General features: G+C 44.1%; 1 protein-coding gene and 1 long non-coding RNA gene across 2 annotated transcripts in view; one reads left to right on the top strand and one right to left on the bottom strand.

Annotated features, from left to right (window-relative positions):
* fat4 (FAT atypical cadherin 4) overlaps window positions 1-27059 on the bottom strand; it is a 380125-nt gene that overhangs the window by 281301 nt on the left and 71765 nt on the right. The window lies entirely within an intron of this gene.
* On the top strand, window positions 970-24195 carry LOC137301928 (uncharacterized). Its single transcript, XR_010958398.1, has 3 exons — window positions 970-1055; window positions 2340-2551; window positions 23657-24195. It is a non-coding gene; the product is annotated as an uncharacterized lncRNA (long non-coding RNA).

Below are 27059 nucleotides of genomic sequence, written 5' to 3'. Positions count from 1 at the left end.
ATTACACTCCACCAAAAAATGTTCAACCTTGTTTAAGTGAGATTCATTAGACATGTGAGTTACAAGAGGTATCCCGCCAATAGGAATGTCAACAATTATAAAAACATTTTGTTTCAATTTGAACAAACAAAATCAATTTGGTTATGTAAGGAAAACTCATCATCCAAAACTTAATATGCAAACTTGCCACAAAGCCAAATAGAACAATGAGCTCTCAGATATGAATGGAATGATTACTCATCTCTATGGAACCAGTGGACTGCTGTAACTAGGGAATTCTTGAATAACCTTATTCTTGATTACAAATTAAGAGTTACGATCCAAAGGCTACTTGCAGCAAGGGAATTCCAAATTCCTAGATACTGACTTCTCAATTCAAAATATTTATTATCAAAGGGACAGATAAATCCTAGGGAATACTAAATTCTCATCCCCTGTTTCTTGATTACAAATAATATAATCTTAAATTACGCGAACTTTACAAAATTTCAGAAGATTATGAAATGGACCGTTTGAACTATATAAAAATTGCTGAGTGCAGGAATGACCAGTCCATGTGAAAATGAGGCATTAAGCCTTATAGAGCCAACAGGCCTACAGGTCCCGGACAACTGGTGCTGGGGCAACATGTGTTGATTGAAGCTGATCTTTCCTGAAAGATACTCAAAAATTTTCAAAGGCTGTAGCTTAAAGTAAGATTATCTTACACAAAGGATTAATGAGAACTAGTTGTCTTTGCTTAAATTTGCTTTGTTTTGTTGTTTTGTAACATAGGATAATTTTAAAATAGTGAAATATTGGTGTGCTCATTTGTGTTTCATACAACCAAAAGAAAACACGTGCGCTTGGATTGTACCATTATTATTTATATAAATATGGCAACGTTCCTTTCCCCCTCCAGCAATTATGGCAACCTGGCACAGTACTGTTGGGCTATCAGGTTCAGCTGTGGCATCAATTTAAAAATCCATCAACTCTGGTCTGAAAATATGACTCAAATCACGATGAATAGAATAGAACATTAGGACAGGTCACAGATTGACAGGAGAGGAAAGGTAAGCAAAAATTTATATCCTGTGTCGGAATGTCCTATAGGCAAAAATTAAATTAAAATGACTGGAAAATTGAAGCAATTACGAACCCATTTTTTCCTAGGAGATCACCAATGATGTTTCAATTATGATTGCTTTTACAAAATGCGTATTATGAAGTACGGCTGCTTTAGAACATCAACCTGTATTGAGATTCTGTTGTTTCTTCCTACCTTTCTTCCCTATCCCTCCCTTCACCCTACTGTTCAGAGTGCAGATAAGAGTTGGTGGTAGAAAATTAACCTTAGGTTAGCTGCAACATTACTGTTAGCTGCCTAATATGCCATTGCATGATGATAATATTGACATCATGCCATGTTTATATGCCAAACTTAAATGGTAAATTAGCTAACCCTTGAATGAATTCTGCCTTTCTACTTCTGTAGGTGCCACTTAGATCTGAAGATCAGTCCCATCAAAAAAAAATAAGTTTCTCTCAATCAACTCCACAATGGGATTGAGATTAAATCACTGGTGCTGTAGATGTTGAGATGGATTAGGTCAATATCATTTCACCATTGGGACATGGATATGTATCCAGCCCAGACTGATGGTATAAAAGTCACCAAGATAAGTACAGATGAGGAGGCCATTTGGCCCGTGAAACTTCTCTTCCACAGAAACCCCATCGCAGCATCCAACTATCTCTTGAGTAACTCGAGTTTTTGCATCCACTACCCTACCTGGAAGACTATTCCAGGTACTGATCACTACATGAAGAAATACTTCCTGACATCAGTCCTGAACTTCAACTACCATGCTACAACCCTCTGTAATTCACCAGCAAGTTCCCAACCCCCAACTTACCCATTCTCTCCCTGCTTTCAGAGACTTCCTTAAAATCACCTCTTCGACCATGCCTTTGGTTCCCATTCTGGCCTCTCTACTCTTTCTCCATGCTCTCTGCCCAATGTATCCCTTTCCACCCTATTGTAAAGTTTTCTAGGACATCTCCGTGAAAATGAGTAGTGCTACAAAATTCAACTTATTAAGCTTCCCTTTTACCTAGGTTGAAACAGTGCTTAGGATTATCCTTTTCTTTTCACTTATCCTCCGTATAGTACTCTTTCATCAAGGCTGAAAAGCCCATGTTTTTCCTCATAACTCAATCCTCTGACAGGAGGGATCAGCCTTGTGGCCCTACTCTGTATTTCTTCCAGGAGTTGGGTGTTTCTCTTTGGCTTTTTTAATGTTAAGTACTTCCTGCATAAAATCTGTTACAATATATTTCTAAATTGATTGAATTAGTGCAGGTCATAAAGTGACATGCAGACTCACAATACCAGGAAATGATCAGCATTCTTCCTGCTCCTGGATGAAGATACAGGTCTCCTTCCAATTGATGAACCAACATGGTGGGTCATCACAAAGTTGCTGCCTCCTTCCAGCTCTTCCAGAATGATGTTTCCCTCTTAAAAATCATACGGCAATCATCTCTACAGTTTCAATTATTTAAATATGTGAGTATTTTTTAGTCCATATAAATTATGGCATTCATGAATTTCCTATTTGGTTCCATTACATCTGGATCTCTCTGTCAAGTTATTTTTATTTATAAAGAATAAAACGTTTCCCCTCTCTGCTGGCTGCAAGGGTCCTACATTAAATGAGTTTGTGCATTCACAACCCAGTTCGGTTTGGCATCATAGGAATGGTTGGTGTGGGAAATGCAAAAATCACATCAGTGCCGTAGTAAATGTTCTTCTGGAGGTCGAGATTCTGACATATTGTTAGGCAGAGTGGGGGAAGCTTACAGTGTTTGATAAGAATGTTGCTATTTAGCCTTTGAGATCTCTCTGTCACGATTTAACCAGTTTTCAAATTTTTCCTACCCCAAACCTATACCTCTTTACTCTCTACTAGATCAGGGATTGATTCCATTTTCTTTTGAGTGAGAATAAATTTGGATTCCTTAGTCTCTAAATGGCAAGTTTAAGAGACATTAGTTTCTGGTTCCTTGACAGGGTAGAATTAGTTTCACAGGACTGAGGTCATCTTAAACTTGTAGTGAGACTCATTAGAGAGAAATATTGATTTTGCAAGGAAGAGTTCAAATGCTGACTGGACTCTTATCTCGATTCACTGTCAACAAAGGTAATCTTATGCCAAATACCCCAAGAAAAGTGAATCTTGGCAAGTATCCATCTCATGGCGATAATCGTTCAAACCAAACATGAAATTAATCCTGCTTTTAATAATGGCAGCACTTAGAAGTATTGTACAACCATGCAACTGAGCAGTGTAAACAATGATCCTGAATAATGGAGAGTTTTAGAAAAGAAATCAAATGGATGAACTATTTCACTTAGCTTGGTAAAATAATTCAAAAACAGTTATCTAAAATGTCATAATAGATCTGCAGACAGACCAGGTCCATCACATATGTATAAAAACTTAGAACAGCTTCAAAGTGAAATGTGCAGGTGCAGCGAACATAACTGATGCAAACTCTTCAGTCAGAATACATGCTGAGCAAGTTTCACTCTGAAGCTTGTACTTTGTTTTGAGCAAGATGTTCCTGTGATCCATTTTGTGTTATTTCTGACTTATTTAATTTTTATGGAAACCATAAGCTTAATTCCACACAGTGAGCAGCACACGCACTAATGAAAAGGAAAGTAGTTTACAGGCTGCAGTGAAACTGGAACAATGAGCGCTACATGGAACGAATAAAGGCATTCACTCCATGAGCGTAGTTAACAGAGAAACTTTAAACTCTTACCCAGGATTGAAAAAAACATTTCTGCACTGAAATGTAGCTATGGCAAGATTATAGCAGAGATATATAATTAAGCCTTTTACTCAAGCTAAATTGATTATATTTAACAAAAGCGAGTGTCATTATCAATTATAAAGAAGTCCTATTAATAGTAGCAACTTTTTTATTTTTTATGTGTCTTTCCTATTATTTGGAGGGTACCATTGGTGTTACTGGCTTGGAGAAGCAAAGAACCCGACAGTATGAATTAATCTCAGTAGAGAAAGGTCTAATCTGGGGTGGTCTAGCTTCATCTATTTAAGTTCATTCAGCTCTCTGATACTGTAGGACTCACTAACATTTCCATGTTAATTATCCAGAAGATCAGCACTCGCTGCTTAACAAAAATATTCCACCACCCAAAAAAAAGGATAGAAAAAAAGCAAAAAGTTATTAAAATGAATTATTCCAATTATTTATTACACATCAATTTCCATTTAGTATTTGCAAGTATATGTTCCGAGATGTAACTGGTGGTCTCTCATCAGCATTTATTGTGTAACAACGTATACTAGCACAAGGGATCATTTATTTATTGTGCCTGGTGCATTATGGGATCTCACTTTTAATTAAATTATTGATTTCATTTTATTTTTCCTTTATTTATTCTTTCAAACTTCTTTACCATGACTTGTTCCTTCTTAGCCAATTATTTTTTAAAAATTCTTCCTTTGTTCTCATGAACTTATTCCTGTCCTATTTTCTCTTTCCTGCTGTTTCTCTGTCACTTTTCTTTATTTTAATTGGTGCTTCCCTGTCTGTTTGTTGTGTTTCTCGAAATGTAACTACGTGCACCTTTTATTATTCTCTTCTTCGCACCATTAATTTAGAACTATATCTCATTTTCTATTTCCTAAACCTTTTGTTCCATCTTTAATCTGTATCATTCTTTTATTGCCAGTTTTCCCTTGGTTCATTTCCATGCAAAAAGAGGAAGAGAGACATAAAGACAGAAACAGAGGGAGAGTGATAGAGAGAGAGAGAAGAGAGACTGACAGGACAGAGCATTCAGAGACAACAGGGAAATCCAACCATCAGGATAAGGTGGACGGCAAGAGGGAGAAAAGAAACAGAACATGTAGATAACATGTCATAAAAAAACAAAAAACAGGAGAAATAACAGAAAGGAATGCTATAAGGGAAGGAACGTTAAAAAAATAAAAACTTTAAAAAAGGAGAGAATGGATATATGGATCAAAAAAGGCAGAGGAAATTAAGCAAAATTAATAGCATTTACGAACAAAGCACACAAAGACAATACAACCGTAAAACTGGCCACACAGGCCAATCAGGAATCTCAACGAGGCACCACAGCTGAACTGTCAGTACTGTGCACAATTCTGGTCTCCATATTATAAAAAGGATATAGAGGCATTGGAGAAGGTGCAAAAAAGATTCACAAGGATGATACGAGAACTGAGAGGATATAGTTATCAGGAATGACTAAACAGGCTGGAGCTCTTTTCCCTAGAAAAGAGAAGGCTGAGGGGTGACCTGATAGAGGTCTTAAAGATAATGAAAGGGTTTAATCGCGTAGACGTAGAGAAAATGTTTCCATTTGTGGATGAGTCCAAAACTAGAGGTCATCAATGTAAGATAATCATTAATAAATCCAATAGGGAATTCAGGAGTGGTAAGAATGTGCAATGCACTACCACAAGGCGTAATTGAGGCAATTAGCATAGATGCGTTTAAGGGGAAGTTAGATAAGCACATGAGGGAGAAAGGAATGGAAGGATATGCTGATAGGGGTAGACAAAGTAGGGAGGAAGGAGGCTCGTGTGGAGCATAAATGTTGTCATAGACCAGTTGGGCTGAATGGCCTGTTTCTATGCTGTAGACTCAATGGCCCCGATTTTCAAATAAAATTGCAGGTGCATTGGGGGCGGGGTGCTGCAAAAATTGGGAAGCTGGCACCAACCCGCCGACTTCCGGGTTTCCCACAGACTCGCCTGTGTGCGCACGCGCTTCCCGAATGCAGAAGTCCCGCCGGCTTTATAGTTAAAGAATCAAATGCACCTCATTGAGGTAGTTAAGGTACTTTATTTCTGATATAGTAGATAGCTAAAACGATTTAAAACTTACCTGGGTGGCTTTCCCATGTCTTCCGATTCACGCTTGGTGATGTCCCTCTCTGCCCCCGTTGTCTCCCTCTCTGATGTCCCCCTCTCAGCCCCCGATCTCCCCCTCTCCCCCCACCTCCCTTCAGCACCCACCACTCTCTGTACCAGCACCAGATGAAGTCACTCTCTCTCTCTTTCTCTCCAATCCCCTCGGCATTGCAGCTCCTGTCGGCAGCCAGCCTATCAATCAGGGGCTGCCGGGCATGAAACCCGGAAACAACTTTAATCATCATCAATTACATCGCGATCGCGTCGGAAAAGGTAGGTATTTTTTTTATTCGGGTCTGCCACACGCACCTTCACCCCCCGCTGTCAACCCGCCACCATTTCAAAATTGAGCCCAATGTCACTCAATGTAAAGTAGCAGCTCTGTCTTTACAGAAGAGAATAACAAGTTAGATACGATGGAAGCACTGACATTTCTCAGTGTTTTCATTAAAGAAATAGCACAAGCCATAAGTATTGTTGCTGTGGATGGGTATTTATACATAGGTTATATTCTGTGAGAAAAAAATCAAGAAGCTGTTCTTTTTAAATTTAATTTGCTAATTGAAGTCATGAAAAACTTCAACTAAAATTCTACACTTACTGCAAAATTGGACACCCTTATAAGAAAGTCCCACCTGCAAATTTTTAAGCTAAAAAATTACATCACTGAGTTTGCAGCATGAAGATTTGACCCTTTCACTGAATTTTACAGAGCTGTATCATAGCATTTCAAACATGTGTCAACTTTATAACACCAAAATGCCAGCTGCCAGTTCTGCACTACATGAGAATCATCAAGGTGGCCTGACAATCTTTGAATGTACAGCTGCAGCTCAGATTCCCAATGGTAAGAGAACAGTAACTGCCAGTGATGACAGTACTCACACTTGTCGGAGATGAAGGAAAACTGCACTGAAGTTTTCAACTCATAATTAAATATCTCTGCAATCACCATGGCAACCTGCACTGAAAATGTAATCTGTTAGTCTTTACCAATAGGAAATCAACATCTGGGCCCCGATATTACCAGGGAGGTGGGATGGCAGCGGTGGGGGGGGGGGGGGGGGGGCGACTGGGCGCGTGGATAACCCGCCCAGTAAAATCCATCCATTTCCCACGCAATCGCGGGTAAATTGAAGCCACTTACCGTGGCTTCCGGGTTTCCCATCGTCAACCTACGCAGCGGGCAGACAGCGCACCCGCATCATAGACTGTCAGTTGGAGGAGCCCTATTTAAAGGGGCAGTCCTCCAATGCTGCTCCTGCAGCAAACAACCAAAATTATATAATGGAGCAGCCCAGGGGAAAGGCTGCTCCCAGATTTACTGATGCCTCACTCCAGGTCCTACTGGATGGGGTGAGGAGGAGGAGGGATATTTTCTACCTGGCGGAGGGGAGGAAGTGGCCTGCCTCTGCCACCACGAAGGCCTGGCTCAAGGTGGCAGAGGAGGTCACCAACAGAAGCAACGTCTCCCGCACATGGATACAGTGCAGGAAGCGCTTCAATGACCTAACTAGGTCAGCCAAAGTGAGTACACTTACCCACTCTCCTACACTCCATCTTACACATCACCGCCCCCACACCACAACTCATTCTGCACTGCCAACACTACTCTGTCACATCACTCCTCACACCCACTCAAACCTCATCCTCAACTTACCTGCACTTACTCACCTCCCCAATACTCATCCCACCACTACCACTCAACCCAATCCTCATACAATGTCATGGCTCTGTCTCATACTCACCCTCTGATGCATCTCTTTCACGGTCAGCCTACCCAAACCAATGCATTCAGCGGTTGGCCACGTCACCATCCCTCACTCACGCCTCTCTACTTTCTCCCCTCATGGGAGAAGAGAGCCCAGAAAGGGAGAGGGCGAAGACCGGAGGGGGGGCCGCAACATCTGGTCGTCCTCACATATGCGGGGCAGGAGGCTCTGGAACTAAGCCTCCACCCTCGAGTGCCTGTCCGTCTGGGATGCCGAGACTGCCACCCGACAAACGGCTGGTGAGCCAACTTTAACATTCAGCACTCACAATAGCAAATGATGTTAACATGCCTTGCCATCTTCAGCACCTCAACATCTGTCATCATGCTTAATATTGCCTTCTGTTCTCTTACAGGGCCTTCAGCGACCGCCTTGACAGCGGAGAGCGATTCCTCAGAGGACCTGCCGGCCTCTGAGGAAGCACCGTCACATCTGAACGAGCCATCCACCAGCACAGATACACACACCTCGGTGGGTCCTCGTCCTCACTTAGTTGGGGTCGCACACGGTGAGTCATCACACACGTGAGCACGAGTCGACACTGGTAGCAGGGGCAGCTGTGGAGAGCCCGTGTCGGTGCGAGCACTCTTCTCCAGGCTCTGCTCAGCTAGACACAGATGCTGAACCCTGGGGGCCATCCATGAAAAGGAGAATGATCGAGGGGCAGCAGCGCATTTTTTTTTTCATTCGTTCATGGAATGTGGGCGTCGCTGCCAAGGCCAGCATTTATTGCCCATCCCTAATTGCCCTTGAGAAGGTGGTGGTGAGCCGCCTTCTTGAACCGCTGCAGTTCGTGTGGTGAAGGTTCTCCCACAGTGCTGTTAGGTAGGGAGTTCAAGGATTTTGACCCAGCGACAATGAAGGAACCGCGATATATTTCCAAGTCGGGATGGTGTGTGACTTGGAGGGGAACGTGCAGGAGGTGTTGTTTCCATGTGCCTGCTGCCCTTGTCCTTCTAGGTGGTAGAGGTCGTGGGTTTGGGAGGTGTTGTTGAAGAAGCCTTGGCGAGTTGCTGCAGTGCATCCTGTGGATGGTACACACTGCAGCCACAGTGTGCCGGTGGTGAAGGGAATGAAAGTTTAAGTTGGTGGATGGAGTGCCAATCAAGCGGGCTGCTTTGTCGTGGATGGTGTCGAGCTTCTTGAGTGTTTGCGAGGTGCTGGAAAAGGTGCCACACGCACTCTCCACAATTGCAGAGGATGGAGGAGTCCAACTCCTGCATGAGTGGAATAGTGGCACAGGTACAGGAGGGAATCTCTGAGATACTGTCACAGGGACGTGATGGCATCTCTGAGATCGTGTCGCAGGTAAGTGCGGGAATGTCTGTGATGGAGGGAAGGCTAGCCTCCATCGAGCTTCAAGCACGGCTCACTGATGAGTCCATTGACGCCCTGACAACAGCCCTTCGGACTCGGGGTGAACAACATTCATCCACCTTAAACAGGCAGGCTGATACACTAGCACTGGCCTTACAAGGCTTCACACCATGTCCTCCAAACTGTCGTCCAGCAGGGTGGTAGGAGTGATGTGGGCCTGGCCCAGGAGAGGGATGATGGTGAAAGGGGACATGGAAGTGGGGACGCCACTCAAAGCACCCCCACGTCTCACCCGTTGCCACCCTCTCAACCAGTACCCACAATGCTGCCTCTTCTCCAGGTGGCCAAGTCACCCTCCACCTGCACAGGTGCGGGTGGAGCAGTCTTTGGAGGGACCCTAACGCGCACCGAAACCTGGAGGGCATAGGCCCAAAGCATCTAATCGGTCAGAGCATGAACAAAAGCAACCTGCCACTACCTCTGTTGCAGCCACAGGGGCGGCACCACGTAGGTGTACTCGTAAACGTAAGGCGCAGGTTTTGTGAGCACAACGGGGATGCACAAGGGTGTTTGACGGTTTGTCATGTTTTTTATTTATATTTGATTTTTGTTAATGGCACATTAAATATTATTATTGTCACCCACTACTGCCACGTCTTGGCCATTCTTGACTGGCTTGTGTAATAAGTCCCTTTCATGAGGTTCACCATGAAAACCCACACTTGATGCCACCCATTGGGTCACTCTACAGTGGGTGTATGTGTAGTTGCACGACTATTTTGTGCAGGTGCCTGTGGCGCAGCACTGTGTCGTGGAGCTCCACATGGCGGAGGTGGACGGTGTGCCTGGCGACGCTGGTGATGTTGCTCATCCTCGGATGAAGTGATGAATGCAGCTATGGCCCATCCTGACAGTGTGAGTTTGAGGGGGTCCGCAAAGTAGGTAGATGTGTTTGCACAGCAGAGTTTCGGGTATAAATTAATAATTTGGAGTGGAAAGATAAAGGTGTTGCAGCCAAAACTTTGTCTGAAGTGACAGAGTGCCCTGCTGCAATAAATTAGATATTCCCCCCACCTGTCAAATAATCCTTTGCATCTCCCACTGGCTGCTGGCTGAAACACGTCTGCTCCAACAGGGAGTGTTTCCCACAGCACGGGAAACATGCTGAGGATCCTTCAAAATTGCACCCCGGCCAAAATCTCCACTCAATGAGGTCTGTCAAGTACCTCAACTATCTGACTAACTATCTAAAGCATCATCCCGCCGGCTTTAATTGCCGGTGGGAGTCCCACATTCGGGAGCTGCGCACACACCCGAATGAGTCACTGGGGAACCCGGAAGTCAGCGGGTTGGAGCCGGGCTCTGAACCCACTCCGGGATCCCGCCATTTTAGAAGCCCCCAACGTACCCGCTCGGCCATCCGAAAAATCGGCCCCCTGTTGTCGATTTTTTCCTAAGGACAGCAAGAAACTCAAACATTATGTATAAAACAAAAGAAACTGCAAATCTGCAGCACGAACATTGCTGCCCCTTTAAGGCCAGAAGGCTAATACAAAATTCACTTGTCAGTGATCCATGGTTGGTGAGCATCAGCCCAGATATTTTACACAGTGGGAATTATATTTTTTTCATTTCGCTCCCTTAATTCAGGAGTTGCTTACAATAAGTTCCTACTGTATAAAATATAGTAAGTGAAATTGCTGTTCGCATATCTCTGTTTCTTCATACATTACAAATTACTCCTGAATCCACGTTATTGATGGAAAGCTTACAAATCTGAAATAATTTAAAAACTTCAGTTGGGCTAATGTGAGCCACATCAGAAAGACTAGGCATTCCTCTCAGTCACTTCTGTAAAAACAAAGTTCAGTCATTGGCATAATACTGGTAAATAAGTGGTCGCTGATATGCTTTAAACATATATTGAAACCACAAACCCTCCTTTGTCTGAGTTGCTTACATAACAGAGCTCCCACTGATATTCAAGAAGCAAAGCAGCAGCATGCAGCCTTGCAGATGCAAGTGCCATCCCTCAGACTCAATGACAGATCTCTGGTAATAATTACTGAGCAATAAAAATGACATATCTTTATTAAATCATTCTCGTGTTGAATTTAGAATCAAAATTTAGATCCTACAAATACTAGTTTAATGCACATAACCCTCTTTGCTATGTAAATTCTTATTCAATGCTCCTGAATACTTCTTGTGATAGTGAGAAAATGATTTATGAGCTAGAAAAGAAAGCAGGGACTGCTTAATGGGCTGTGCTTGCATGTGTACTTCACCAAAATGTAACCAAGATCATACTTGTTGACTCTGTCACTGGCTCCCAAACATGATTTCAGATTTAACTGTGGACACTGTAAGTCGCACTATTATAAGTTCCCTCATGTAAAAGTGGATCATTTGATATGACTGAGGATATTCTTGCCAAAACGGCTGCACACTGCCATACTCTGAGTCAAAAGCAAAGTGAGTGCCATTACTTCTGTTTGCTTTTATTTTTTTGTGTTCATGAAGGTGATGGATATCAGTGCTAAGAATGAAACACTTTTCCATTTTTATCTCCTAGTATGAAAACCAAGCACTCCCAAGGTTAGGTATAACAGAGCCAGATATACAGTAACATTTCTGTACTCCATCCAACACTCAGAGGATTGCCTTACTGCATAAGAGTCTTCTCACTTCCTACACCAGCCCACCCTATGGTCCCTCTAAGAAAGATTAGCCATTTATTACCATTAGTGTCAGTGTCCTGTCTGCCATCTCATGTGCTTGTAAAAGACCCCATGGCACTATTCAAAGAAGAACAGGTATGGTCTCCCAGTGTTCTGGTTGACATTTATCCATCAGTCAACATCAATTTTAAAAAAACAGATGATCAGGGTCATTTATCTCATTGCTGTTTGTGAGATCTTACTATGCTCAAATTGGCTGCTGTATTTCCCTATATTCCAAAACTGACTACACTTCAAAAGTGCTTCTTTGGGATATTCTGAGTTCATGAAACTCAGTATATAAATGCAATTCTTTCTATTTCTAGGTGCCAATTTTAAACACGATTAGCTTCAACATCAACAAAACGAACTCTGTCCAAGATTTTGAGAGTATGATCAAATAACAGTAACATGTACATGCACATGCTCTTTAACAGGAAATTGAGCATGGGCCAGTGCCCTTATATTTCAACTAGGCTTGTCACTTTTTGCCAAATCCAAAAGTGCACATAGTGTAAGATAGAGGCAAATTGAGTTCTGGGGCCTGATGTTAGGAGGGCGGCGGGTTCGCAGCGGGGGGTCGACTGGGCACGTGGGTAATGCGCCCAGTGAAATTAGGGTGCTCTGCACGGAATCGCAGGCTAATTGGATCCACTTACCTGTGGTTCTGGGTTTCGCGCTGGAAAGCTGCGCAGCGGGCGGACTGCGCATGCACAGCATAGGCTGTCAGCTGGAGGAGCACTAGTTAAAGGGGCAGTCCTCCACTGACTGATGCTGCAGGAAATAGGAAAAATTACAGCATGGAGCAGCCCAGGGGGAAGGCTGCTCCCAGGTTTAATGATGCCTCACTCCAGGTATTATTGGATGGGGTGAGGAGGAGGGGGACGACAGAGATCTTCCCCCCAGCGGGCGGGAGGAAGCGGCCTGCCTCTGCCACCACGGAGGTCTGGCTCGAGATGGCAGAGAAGGTTACCTGCACCACCAACACATCGCGCACCTGCATACAGTGCAGGAGGCGCTTCAATCACCTAATTAGGTCAGCTGAAATGAGTACACTTACTCATTCCCCTACACTCCGTCTGCCACATCACCGCCCCCACCCCACAGCTCCTTCTGCACAGCGAACACTACTCTATCACATCACTTCTCACACCCACTCAAAGCTCATCCTCATCTTACCTGCACTTACTCACCTCGCCAGTACTCATCCCGCCACTACCACTCAACCCAATCCACATACAATCTCATGGCTCTATCTCATACTCACCCTCTCATGCATCTCTTTCATGGTCAGCCTCACCCAACCTGCCACTACCTGTGCTGCAGCCATAGGGCATGCATCACATGTGTGCAGTAGGAAGCGTAAGGCAAACGTGTCGTGAGCATGAAGGGGATGCACAAGGGTGTTTGAGGGTTTGTCATGGTGTTTACCTATATTTAACTTCTGATCAACTCACATAACATATTATATTGTCACCACTACTGCCACGTCTTTGCAAATCTTGTCTGGTTTGTGCAATAAGGCCCTTTCCTGAGGATCACTATGAAGACCCACAACTGATGCCACCCATTGTGTCACTGCAGAGTGGGTGTAGGTGTATTTGCAGGGCTCTTTTGTGCAAATGACTGAGAGACGTTGGCGATGTCCCCGGTGGCACCATGGAAGGATGCGGAGGAGAAGTTGTTGAGGGCAGTGGTGACTTTGACAGCGACAGGTAAGAAGATGGTGCTTGGGCCAACCGGGAGCAGCTCGGCATGAAGGAGGCTGCATGTCGAGTGACTCTGAGCCTCCATTTGCACTGCTGCTCAGAGAGATCCAGGAAGCTGAGCCTCGGTCTGTAGACCCTGTGGTGAGGGTAGTGCCTTCTGCGACGCATCTCTCTCTGCCATTGCCCTCCCTCCTGCTGTGCAGGTGGATGTGTCACAGCACTCTGTTGTGGGGCTCCACATGTCAGAGGTGGACGGCGTGGCCGGCGAGGCTGTTCGCCCTCCGAGGAGGTCATGACTGCAGCTACGGCAGCCCCCATCCGGAAGATGTACATTTGAGGGGGTCTGCAAGGTAAATGTGTCTGGACACCGGGGTAAGTGTGCAAGTTGGTGCATTTTATTGTTAGGAGGAGGGTGGTAGAGGCCAAACTTTGTCCAAAGTGACAGAGTGGCCTCCTGCAATGAGTGAGGGTCTCCCCTCCACCCCACCTGTCAAATGGACGTTTGCAGCTGCCACAGGCTGAAGGCTGCAACACGTCCATTTGAACTGGGAGTGTTTCCCCCAGTAAGGGAAACAGTCCCAGTTGTTTGCAAAATCCCACCCCTCCTAAAATGTTATGTTAATCAGGTCTCTAAAGGACCTGAAATACCTTAATGAGTACTTCAAGTGGCACCCCGCCGGCTTTAATTGCCAGCGGGAGTCCCACATGCGGGGGCTGCGCGCGCATGTGAGCACGTCACTGGGGAACCTGGAAGTGGGTGGGTTGGAGCCGGGCTCCAGACCAACCCTGGGAATCCCCGATTTTCGCAGCCCCCCCCCACCCCCCTGCCACGAATGCACCCACTCGGGGGTGCGAAAATCGAGCCCCTGATGTTTGCTTGGAAAATTTCCTAAAAATGTTATTAATCTTGATGTCTAATGCCTCCATACCTCAAGATACAGAAGTGGAAAAAATTGAGTTGCTTTTTTTAAAACAATCTTTTGGTGTCCAGTGTACAATTTTGAAATTTTCAGACAGCCAACTCAGAAACTGTTCAGCAACTGGGCTGTCCAGGCAATCTACTTTAATTCCCTGCCACACTAAACAAGCATGTTATTGCTATTTAAGTAATGGGCCCGGAGTTTCTTCGGAGCTGCTCCCGTTCCGCAGCCATAACTTTGCCGGAGACCCCATTTACCCATGTAAACGAGATTTCTGTCTCACTGCCAGCGAAGTTACGGTGGTGGAGCAGAAGCAGCTCCAAGAAAACTCCTGGCCATGAAATACAATAGTCTCATTATCATCATGGAATCAAGGTTAATGATTTGAAGATGACAGTGCCTAACAGCCTCACGAGTGCCAAGCTGAATGATGCATAAGTTTAAACAAGAATACTTTCAATAAAAGATGCGGCAATCATATATTCAAGTTTACACTGCTGTCTTTAATTTTTGTATAAACAATTTCCATATGCCATTCTAAATGTCAGCCATGGCTTAAGGTATCAGCCTTGGCTCAGTGGTAGCATGCTTGCCTCTAAGTTAGAAGGTTGTGGGTTCGTAGTCCCATTCCTAGAGGCTAAAGCACATAATCTGGGCTGACACTTCAGTGCAGTACTGTGGGAGTGCTGTTGTCTGAGGGAGAGGTCTTTCAGATTAGACATTAAACCGAGGCTAGCTGCTCTCTCAGGTGGATGTAAATGAAGAGCACTATTTGAAGAGCTGGGGAGTTTTCTCAGTGTCCTGGCCAACACAAAAAAAAATGATCTGGGTTGTTTATTTCACTGCTGTTTTTGAGACTTTGCTGTGCGCAAATTGACTACTGCATTTGCCTACATTACAACAGTGACTACAATTCAAAGTACTTAATTGGCTGTAAAGCACTTTGGGACATACTATGTTTGTGAAAGGTACTATATAAATGCAAGTTCTTTCTATGAAGAAACAAAGGAAAGAAACATAAAGCAATTATCTACATGGTGGGTTCCAACTTCTAAGCTCTTTGAGAAAAGCTTTATGTGTTAGGTAAATAGAAACTCTGGATGGAGATCTGCATTTGGCATCAATCTGGACTTCAACATCAAATTCAGTATTGGAGGGTATTCACAAAGCCAAATATCCAATCTTAACACCAGATCACACAACTAAAATGGTACAGGTTCTTACCCATGCCTTCAGCATAAGTGAAACTTACCTGTGGAATAAAGGGTTGATTCTTGTGGAATAAAGGGTTGATTCCCTCCTCAAATTCTCACATTGAGGAGCAGCTTTCGCAGACATTGCTTGGGTAATTGCAGGTCGACAGCCCCTAATTTTCTGTCCATTTAAGTTACTGGTCAAAAAATCAAAGGTTATGGGCTGCTAATTTACCGATCGGTGGATCCTGCAAGCGCTGAGAGTGCCTGATCGAGGACTGGGACTGAAATGGACGGTATAGTGCTTAGATGTGTTACTGGAAAGAGGAGGGATTTAGAGATTTGGTTAGGATGGTTTGTTGGGTCTAACAACTTCTTTTTGTTCCTAAAAATTCTTATATCTTCTAATACGTACTCTGCAAGGAATGTGACTACACACACACACACACACACACAACATACACCAGACCACCTGACATGTAACAGTTAAGTTTTTGTTTGTTTTACTCAAATTGGGAAAACAGAAATAAAACATAGCAGTTAACATTGTTGCTGTGGCACTAGCCACAGATCATATTTCTTCACTGACCACCCACCATATGGCAAGGAAACTAACTGTGAATTATGCAACATGGTAGCATGTGTGTGCCGAGGGACATTTTGTAATACTGCACAATATTAATAATCTATTGTTTTAATAGGACTAGCCAACCTTATAATGCAAATTGCCTTTGTTTTTGGAATGAATTAAATTCTAACCTCATCCCAATATATTGATGGATATTTTTTCAATCATTCTAAAGATAAATGCCCTGTTTTCCCACCGCATTAAACTGATTGCTATAAAAGTTGCTTGAAGCATATTCTGAATGAGGCAGTGGGCCATACTGTAATGACTTGGCCATGCTATTATGATCACGATGTTTAGGCTAATCATGATTTTCAAGTGCAGGAGCCTCCTGTGTTGGGATAGCAATACTAATCCAAAACAAAGCAAAAATTAAGCAGAAAAGAAAAATAAATAAAAACAGATGGAATTCTGTCCAGCTGGGATAATGTGTCACACTGGAACAGTCTATATCGATTTTATTTGTACAGTATTAGTTTGACATGAAACTTGCACAGGCCAGCGAAAGGAATACTGTTGCTTGAATTAATGCTTCAAATATTAAGTTTAGTCAGGATGACAAACTGCAGCTGCTGGTTGCTTACGTTGGTCTGAATCAGAATCCAATTCAATCCATCGCCAATTCAACGGACCAACATGGGTCTTAAAAGTGCAACTTTCTAACAGCACTAAACAATTCAGGACTAAACATTCTGATAAACTACAGGCAAACAAAAAAAAAGCCTGAATAGATTATTTCTACCGGTTAAACAGAGTGTGAGCTCTAGGAGTGATTAACCATGAAAGTGAGTGACAATGTGGCTAGTGCTTAAATGCCGTGTGTTGTCCTGCAGGGAAAACGAGGCAGGCAGCAGCTATGTTCTGATAACAGTCGAGAATGTCTGATAAGTTAGAATAGCTGAAGTTGTCACTGTAACAACAATCTTTGTGGCATCATACCAAGCATCCAGCTCAAAATCAAGTACGACATTTGAAAATATGGTTCTGTCATATGTTGTATCACAAAAAGATTTTAAAATCATTTTGAAATTGCTATTTTCATTTAAAAACTTCCATGGGATTGTCATTCTTTTAAAATTAGTTTAAAGCTTCCTCACTACAACACAGAATGTCAGTGGCAGAAAGTTACAAAGAGATCACTGACATTCTGATTTCTCATGGTTTGTAATCAAAATTTTCTGCCTTGTAAACTAGAAATTCCTGACAGAACCTTTTCCCAAAGTTATGTTCTGATTACATTTCATTTTTCTTTCAATGACCTGTGATTACAAAAAGGAATGTCTGTCATTTCCGCATCTTTGAAGTTACATGGTTTTTAGTGCTTTCCTAACGATCCACTTAGAAACAACTATGATATGTCAAATGCAAAGATTAACTAACTTCAAAAGCATTCCTGTTACTCCTATGGACGAAAGCTATAATCCTAGAAATATGCTGAGGAGTTTCCAGTACTGCTATGGGCAGGAAGTTCCCAGCTCTGCCACTTCATTAATTTATAGCTTTTTACAAACAATGTCTGACACTCATAATCTCACACCAATCCCACAGCTGCTTCCATTTTAAGTGACAACCCCCTGAGTCGTGGGGCAGTGCCCTTTGTGAGTAAACACATCTATAGGACATGAACTCTGACACTCAGGGCTGGCTCCTTTTATCATAGGTTCAGTCTCTGGTGATAACTAGCAAATTGTACGCTTTTATGATTTAATTTAAGGAAAAATGCATAGTCAACTCTCAGTATCAAAAATTAATAATTTGGTAGATAACATTCAAATTACTTGCCACTTTCAATAATCAGGATTACAAATATTGATGATTTTCTCCTTTCTTTATTTAGTGCCCTGTCGGTTCTATTGGCAGACCACCATGCTAGGTTTGTGTGAACGCTATCACAGCTGCTTTCCACTTCCTTTTCAAATCTTTCAAAAGAGCGACTCAATGGCGAGACAGCTTTTATCATCCCACTTTAGGTTTGTTGGACACACAGCAGAGACTGCTTGCTATACATTGCCGACAGCAGAGAAAACAAGTTCAAAACAGCAGGACTACTGCTTTAAGGACACTGTTCTGTCAATCAATGGCCGCAGCTGCAATATGTGTGATTCTCTGCCATTTTAAAAACTCAGGGTCTGAGGACTTTGCAGGGTCCACTCAGTCTTGTGTTTTTGGGTGAATCAACAGTTCAGACCTAATGACCATGAATTAAGATGAAATTCAATTTTTTTTTCTGTCAAGGGAAATTGTATTTATCTGAAATGTTACACAATCCTAAATATTATAAAGGGAGATACTAGTAAACTTTGCGGTTGATTTTATGTGTTAAAAATGGTCGATCAATGGCAACCAGGGACAAACATCTTGTTGCTTCCAGACAGTAATATTATGATTTCAAGTCTCGGTAATATTATGAGTGGCAACTTTTGCCCGAAGCACACTGTCGACATTCATGCCGTCATTACAGAGAAAGTCTCTGCTAAATGTCTTTTCACAATCTGGCTCTATCCGGGGTTCTATTACCCCCTTTATACTGGTGGGCCAGTGTTACACTGAAATTTTCCATGTGCTCTAAAATACTCCCAGAACAGAAACAACCTCCATTACGTCGTCCTAAATGATAGCACCTCCAAATCTCACATTGAACAGCAACAAGCACTGTCCACACTTAAACATTTCACAGTCATGCTGCCTCATCTATTGCCATTCAATTTCTTCTGAATAAATAAGCAAGTACAGAGAAGATTTCTGCTCTGTTACGTGTAAGAAAATCGTAAACATGCTGTTTATAAATGGGTTTACAATTTTGTTACGCATTGCACAGAGGAAACTTTCCCGTGTCTGGCAGTAGGAAGCAGAATGACAATAGGCTTCCACTCTCCCATTTTCTTTCCGTATGACCTATTTTATCTGGCTCCTTGGTTGACTGTTGGGAGCAGTTTCTTGGGTTAAATTATTAAAATTCTAGCTAATTGCACCACTTTGCCGTTATTCCACATGACAGTATCATTGCTCTGTGTGAAGTTAGGTTATTCATTGTAGTTCATTAAGGCACACAGGTGTGGATCTGAGCAAAATAATAGACACAAAGCCCAGTGTTTCAACCTAGCAAAGTAATGGTTACTGGAATTTTGAGGCCATAGTTATGAAGTGATGTTTGTTCTCAGTCCTTTACGTGCCTGTTCCTGAATGGAACTCACAATACATACGGAAGAGAGAGGGAAACAGTGAAGGACAACGTGGTGCATTTCAGTGAAAAAAAGCTGTTATTAAAAATTACCTCTGCCTGAAGACAGAAATCTGCAGACACAAGATGTATTCTTTATTCTCAAAGCATTTGACAGTGTAAGCAAAAATATCTGTGCTGAGAAATGACGGCATTTATAGAGACATTTTTTATGAGGCGGTATGGGAACCTGATCAGCAACAATGTAAAATTATTACAAGAACACCAAGCTGGAGTGATAAAGTGTCGTCCCCAGATGGCAATAAATTACCTCATTGTCCCACCCGGTGCCACATCTTAATGAAGCTCCTAAAGTCCTCTTCTGTGCAAATTTGGCATTTACGATCGATGTAAAAAAACAAGCTTTCAACCCATGGACTGTCCTTAGGACATTTTTACATAGACACCAGGGGCTCAATTTTCAAAGTGAAAAACGGGTGGGTTGCGGGCGGGGGGGGGGGGCATTGAAAATTGCCACCATTTCAGACCCGCCCCCAACCTGCCCATTTCTGGTTTTCACCGGGGCCGGAAGAGCTGAGGGTGACCAACCCACTCCCAGGAGGAGGGTCGGGGTTCCCGGGCCTTCTGTTTTTCGCCTCGTCAAAGGAGGCGCAAAAGCCCGAGACTAACAGGTGCCCGAGGCTATGTAGATGGCTAGAAAGGCACAGTTTGTGGACCTGAAGGAGCAGGATTCCCCCCCCCCCAACTCCAATCCTCCTACCCCCAACACCCAACACCCCCCAACGATCGCGGACCCCTGCGATGATCCCCGATCCCGACACCCCCCCCCCCGTGACTGACCCCCGATCCGTCCCCCCATGACTCACAACCCCCGTGCCAACCTATGCTCACTCATCCCCCATGCCCCCCCCGCGCCCCCCGCAATCCATACAAACAAAGACTTATCTGAAGACTAACCTGAACACATCCTCTCCCTGGCTGCTCTCCCTTCCGACTGTCAATCAGGCCGGTCAGTCGGACGGGAAACCGACAAAAAAAAAGATGTCCTTATGTCAAAATCGTAAGGAGGTCCGGAAAACCCGTACTAATGGGTTTCCCATTCTCAATTTGACCCCCCACCCTCTTCCCGGCTCGGTTTTAAAATTTTGCCCCAGTTCTTCAAAAATCAGAAATTTATCTTTGGTCTTAAAGGCTAGTTAATTATTTCTGGATTGGTTGTCACAGGCACAAATGAGCTATTGGATTAACAATCAAAATACTACTCCAACATTAAAGGAGTAGTGTTGCAAGTCTCTGGCCCACTCTCCCATCTAACGAAGTAGGCCTCAGAAAATTACCCCTTCAATTATTCCATTGTTACTTCAGTTTCTATTTTTAAGGCTGAATGTAATTTCCTGAGCCTAAAGTTTATGGGAGGATTGGCAGGTTTGGTAAAAAGTAAGAGCAGTGGGGAACAGTGGTACACTTCACTGCTGTTCTAGTGTGTCATGTTTGCACTCATTGGGGTCGATTTTAGCACCCGCGATCGGGTGCGTTCCTGGCGGGGGGGCTCCGAAAATCTGGAATTCCGGGTGCGGGTCGGGAGCCACAGACGCGCTGACATGCGCACGCAGTCCCCGCATGTGGGACTCCCGCCGGCAATTAAAGCCGGCGGGATGCCACTTAAAGTAGCTATTTTGGTATTTCAGGTCATTTACAGACCTGATTAACGAGATATTTTAGGAGGGGTGGGATTTCACAAACAACTGGGACTGTTTCCCTTACTGGGGGAAACACTCCCAGTTCAAATGGACGTGTTGCAGCCTTCAGCCTGTGGCAGCTGCAAACGTCCATTTGACAGGTGGGGGGCGGGGGGGAGACCCTCACTCATTGCAGGAGGCCACTCTGTCACTTTGGACAAAGTTTGGCCTCCACCATCCACCTCCTAACAATCAAATTCACCAACGTGCACACTTACCCCGGTGTCCAGACACATGTACCTACCTTGCGGACCCCCTCAGATGTACATCTTCCGAGATGGCGGCCGCCGTAGTTGCAGGCATGACCTCCTCGGAGGACGAACAGCATCACCAGCCTCGCCGGCCACGCCGTCCACCTCTGACACGTGGAGCTCCACAACACAGTGCTGTGACACATCCAACTGCACAGCAGGAGGAAGGGCAATGGCAGAAAGAGATGCATCGCAGAGGGCACTACCCTCGCCACAGGGTCCACAGACCGAGGCTCAGCTTCCTGGACCTCTCTGAGCAGCAGTGCACACAGAGGCTCAGAGTCACTCGACATGTAGTCGTGGACACCTGCAGCCTCCTTCATGCCAAGCTGCTCCCGGCTGGCCCGAGCACCATCTTCTTACCTGTCACTGTCAAATTCACCACTGCCCTCAACAACTTCTCCTCCGCATCCACTGGGGACATCGTCAACGTCTCTCAGTCGTCTGCACAAAAGAGCCCTGCAAATACACCTACACCCACTCTGCAGTGACACAATGGGTGGCATCAGTTGTGGGTCTTCATTGTGATCCTCAGGAAAGGGCATTATTGCACAAACCAGACAAGATTCGCAAAGATGTGGCAGTAGTGGTGACAATATAATATGTAATGTGAGTTGCTCAGAAATTAAATATAAGTAAAAACCATGACAAACCCTCAAACACCCTTGTGCATCCCCTTCATGCTCATGACACATTTGCCTAACGCTGCCTACTGCACATATGTGATGCATGCCCTGTGGCTGCAGCACAGGTAGTGGCAGGTTGAGTGAGGCTGACTGTGAAAGAGATGCATGAGAGGGTGAGTATGAGATAGAGCCATGAGATTGTATGAGGATTGGGTTGAGTGATAGTGGCGGGATGAGTACTGGCGAGGTGAGTAAGTGCAGGTAAGATGAGGATGAGGTTTGAGTGGGTGTGAGGGGTGATGTGACAGAGTAGTGTTGGCAGTGCAGAAGGAGATGTGGGGTGGGGGCGGTGATGTGGCAGACGGAATGTAGGGGAATGAGTAAGAGTACTCACTTTGGCTGACCTACTTAGGTCATTGCAGCGCCTCCTGCACTGTATGCAGGTGGGCGATATGTTGGTGGTGCAGGTGACCTCCTCTGCCACCTCGAGCCAGGCCTTCTTGGTGGCAGAGGCAGGCCGCTTCCTCCCGCCCGCTGGGGGGAAGATCTCTGTCCTTCCCCCTCCACCTCACCCCATCCAATGATAACTGGAGTGAGGCATCATTAAACCTGGGAGCACCCTTCCCCCTGGGCTGCTCTATGCTGTAATTTTTCCTCTTTCTTGCAGCATCAGTCAGTGGAGGACTGCCCTCTTTAAACAGAGCTGCTCCAGCTGACAGACCTTACTGCGCATGCGCAGACCGCCCGCTGCGCAGCTTAGCAGCGGGGAACCCGGAACAAGAGGTAAGTGGATCCAATCAGCCTGCGATTGCATTCGGGGCAGACTGATTTCACCGGGCCCAATCGCCCCCCCGCCGCGAACCCGCCGCCCTGGTAATATTGGGCCCATTATTTCCCGTGCAGCAAGTTCTTGATCTTATCCGTCCGATCAAGAACAGGTGACAAATGGAAACGATGCATTTTTTTTCCGTAGGACAGGAAAAACAGTGGGAGAGCAACTCACAGAACATTCTTCTGCACTTTCCAGTGGCCAATTACAGAGTGGTACTGGCAAAAGACAGTCAACCATGTGATCTGTATAACATACAGGAAGATGTTAGAGACTTGGAAACTGGGAAGGACCTAAAGAAGGAGAGATCAATAACTTGAAAGCAATGGGGAGGAGTGTCCTTTTTCTGTTTTTGAATGCCCAGAGCAAAATTTTCAGATTAGCTGTTATGCCAAATGCTCATTGCCACATCATTCTAACTATGGAGTGTAAATTCCTTAAATGATCTGCAGGAGTAATAAAAGAAAGTCTGCAGTCACATATGATCTATTTCATATATTCTTTCAAAAATCACAGTCATTGCTCAAAAATGAGAGCAGCCACAGTTCTGAAGAGGCTGACTACATCAAAAATGATTCATGATAACATCCAAAGGCTTTCTCCAACAAACCGAGTTAAGGAGGGCTCTCATTACCACAGTAAAGCCCCATTTATGCTGCAGCTGCAAATTCGCATCATATGTGATTATGCAGCTGACTCATGTGAAATTCTCTGGTAGAAAGGCCAGGAAGCAAAAAAAAAATCTGTGGACATTATACAGGATTTTTTCCTTCTTAAATACCATTTTAACCTTTCTCTCTCTCTCTTTCAGCATTCCTCGACAGAACGGGTTGGTAGGTGCCCCAGCCTCTCCCAATACCATTCTGTTACTGGCTGCTGGGATGTGTGTGCCAATGTCCTGAATTGACTCACCCTGCCTCCATTTTTCCTTCCCTAAACTCAAAAACACAGCAGCTGGCCTGGAAACTGACTGTGTGGTTAACTGGGTTAGTAAATGTCAACTCCACGTCACAGAGCTTTGGTACAAGACACCTCTACATCACTGACATGTCACTGTCTTCATGTCAGTTTGTTGATCTTAGCCAATGTAAACCATGCCAGCATTCAGAAATCAATCAAAATGATCCATTAGGCAACAGGCGGTAATGCTCACCGATTGAGATGCATTGAAGCATGTGACATCGTCCAAGTGCACAGAGCTGGGTATGCCCAGAGGACACGTGGTACAAACTGTAATGTAAATTGGACTACAGTAAAATTTATAAATCTATGAAAAGAGTCAAATCAATTGGAACAGAAATAATGCCCTTTGAAAGATAAATGTGATATCAATTACGACTACAGTGCTGTATGAAGGATCCTTAAAGTCAATTTCACTAATTTTTTAATTTCTAAAAACTGCTCTGCAGCACATGCAAAATGGTTTCATCATCACAACAACATTCAGAGGAGCAGCACAAAGCAAAATCAAAGACCTCAAAGATGGTTCTAGTTAGGACGGGGAATGCAGAAACACTGGATTTTAACCCAAATCCAAACCTCTGACATCTTTTTGTTTTCCAGACTTCCAAAGGTTTTTACTAGAGTCATGCAAAGATTTAATTATATATTTTCCACTTTCTTGCACACTCTATTTACTTTACACATTAGGAAACATCAGAAATTGTTCCTAAAAACTGTATTTCCATGAATGGGTTGAACACTGTATTGTATTTAAGTAATTAATTGACAACAGTAATTTGTACTTTTTTAGTGCCTTTAATGTAATAAAGTAGCCCAAATAGACTCTCAGAGGCAAAAATAATTAGACATTGAATAGTGATGGGAGAATTAGGGGTAGTGACTGCAGGTTAGATCAACGAGATGTGTTTTGAGGAGGTGTTTGAGAGAAGCCAGGTAACAAAGCAGAGAGATTTAAGGGAGAATGTGTGGCTAAAGATGGAGCAGAGAGAAGGGGAAATGCAAAGGAGGCGCGAAATGAAGAGCAGAGAGTGTGAGCATGAAACAGAGTTAGGGAGGAGCGAGGGCATGTAGATCTGTCGAGGTGGACAAGGATTTTGAATTCGATGTGAAAGGGGACAGGGAGCTAATGAAAGTTGGTGAGCACAGGGGTAATGGGGAACGGAAATTATAGCAGGATAGAATGTGGGTGGTGGAGATTTGGATGAATTGCAATTTGCGAAGGGCAGAAGCGAGGAGACTGGCAAGGAGAACACTGGAATAATCGCGACTGGAGGTGACAAAGGTGTAGCTAAGCATTTCAGGAGCAGTGAGGGTGGGGCAAGGGCAGAGCTGGGCAATATTCAGGAGGTGGAAATAGGTGATCTTGGCTAGAATGCAGGGTTTGAAGCTCAGTTTGGGCCAAACAGGACATTAAGGTTGCGCACTGTCAGGCTCAATCTGATCCAAATCTGATCTGGGCAAAAGGAGGTGCTAACGTGCAAAGTTTTTGGCAGGAGTCAAATAGGATGGCTTCAGCTTTTGCAGCTGTTGAATTGAAGAAAGTTCGTGATCATATGGTACTTGATACTGGCGAAGCAATTGGGCAAAACAGTGGTGATAAGAAAGTCAAGGGAGATGACGGAGAGGTGAAGCTGCCTGTCATCAGCATACATGTGAAAGCTGGCCTGTGCCCACGGATGATGTCCACAAGTTGAAGCATATAGACAAGGAAAGGAAAGGGGAAAGGAGGCACACTCAATGTCACTGCGTGGTGGTGGGAGGAGAAACCATTACAGGCTGCATTAGGATAGGTAGGGATGAAACCAAGCTAGGGCAGTGACAGAGAGGTGAACCATTGAGATGTTGAAGGGTAGAATGGTCAGGTGAATTGAATACCACAGAAAGGCCATGAAGAATTAGGAGGCATATCACAACAAAGACAAAAAAGACAGCATCAGTTTTCTGGGCAGGGTGGAAATTGGACTAAATGGATTCAAAAAGGGAATGATGGCCGAGGTGGGCATGGAGCTGGTGGTAATGACATGTTTGAAGACTTGAGCGGTTGAGGAGGTTAGAGACAGGATGGTAAATGGTAAGAACAAGGGATCAAGGGTGGATTTTCTGAGAAGAGTGATTATGGCAGTCTTGAAAGGTAGAAGGACAGAGCCTGAAAAGGAGTCATTGATGATGTCAGAAAGTGTTGGGTTGAGCAGATAGCATGTATAATGAGGAGGTGTGTTGGGCAATGGTTAAGGGAGCAGAAGTGGGTCTCATGAGATGAGCTTGGTAAAGGTCTGGAGCAATGGAGGAAGAAACTGTAAAGAATAATGGAAACAGGCAAGGGCATGGCAGGGACTGGAGGAGTAAAGGATGGGGAAGAAAAAGGCTGAGGCTGCTGAATCTCAATCTTTGAAATGAAGGAGTCTATCAGCTCCTCACATTTGGCATTGGTGGTGAAGAGGGTGGGAGCAGAGGAAAAGGGTTGTCATTAAGGGAATCCTAGGGTTGCTCTTACCCTCCAGAATAAATCTTGAGTGGTGATAGGATTTGGATGAGGAAAGGCAACCACAACATTGGTTTAAATGATCAAGCCAGATCTGGTGGTGAACAACTAGAGCAGTCTTGTGTCAGGTATGATCCAGCCTGCGGCCCTCAGCTCTAAAGACACAAAGATAAGAATTGTACTCAGGGATTGGTGCAATTGGGAGAAAGCTGGGGACCTTTTGGGGACGAGAGCATCAAAAGAAGAAGCAAGAGAGCTATTGAGCAGGTGAGTGCAGCAGATATGTGGAGATGGTCAACAGATGTTGATGCAACAATGTTGTAATGTGGAACAGCTTTGGGCCTCAGGTATGTGCTCCTACAGATTCTGTATTAGCCTTGTAGGCCCTCGTCAACAGTCAGCCACAAATCACTGAGCTCGAAGCTGATCAATTGCTAGTGGATTGCAAATTGTACTGATTGGAAGATTTAAGAAAAAAGCTCCCCAAGTCTGTAACCATCAATTACAAAGAGAAACCTCTGATCTTGGAATTGTCATAAAATCTGGTGGGTACATTGCTTCCCTATTTTACATTTATTTATTAATTTGGTAAATAACAGTATGAAGTCACTCTCCTTGTATGAATATGACATAAAGAAAACAAAGATGCTCAAAGATGCAACCTATACACCAGAATTTACAATAATCAGTGAATTAGTATGACACTCAGTCTAATATTAGCTAAGTAAAGAATTCAAAATTCTCTATGAAGCTACCATTTGATTTAGAG

Source organism: Heptranchias perlo, chromosome 1 (genome assembly GCF_035084215.1).
Source record: "Heptranchias perlo isolate sHepPer1 chromosome 1, sHepPer1.hap1, whole genome shotgun sequence".
NCBI lineage: Eukaryota > Metazoa > Chordata > Chondrichthyes > Hexanchiformes > Hexanchidae > Heptranchias > Heptranchias perlo.
Note: the sequence above shows the minus strand (reverse complement) of the source record. Positions and strands in the feature narration are given on the sequence as shown.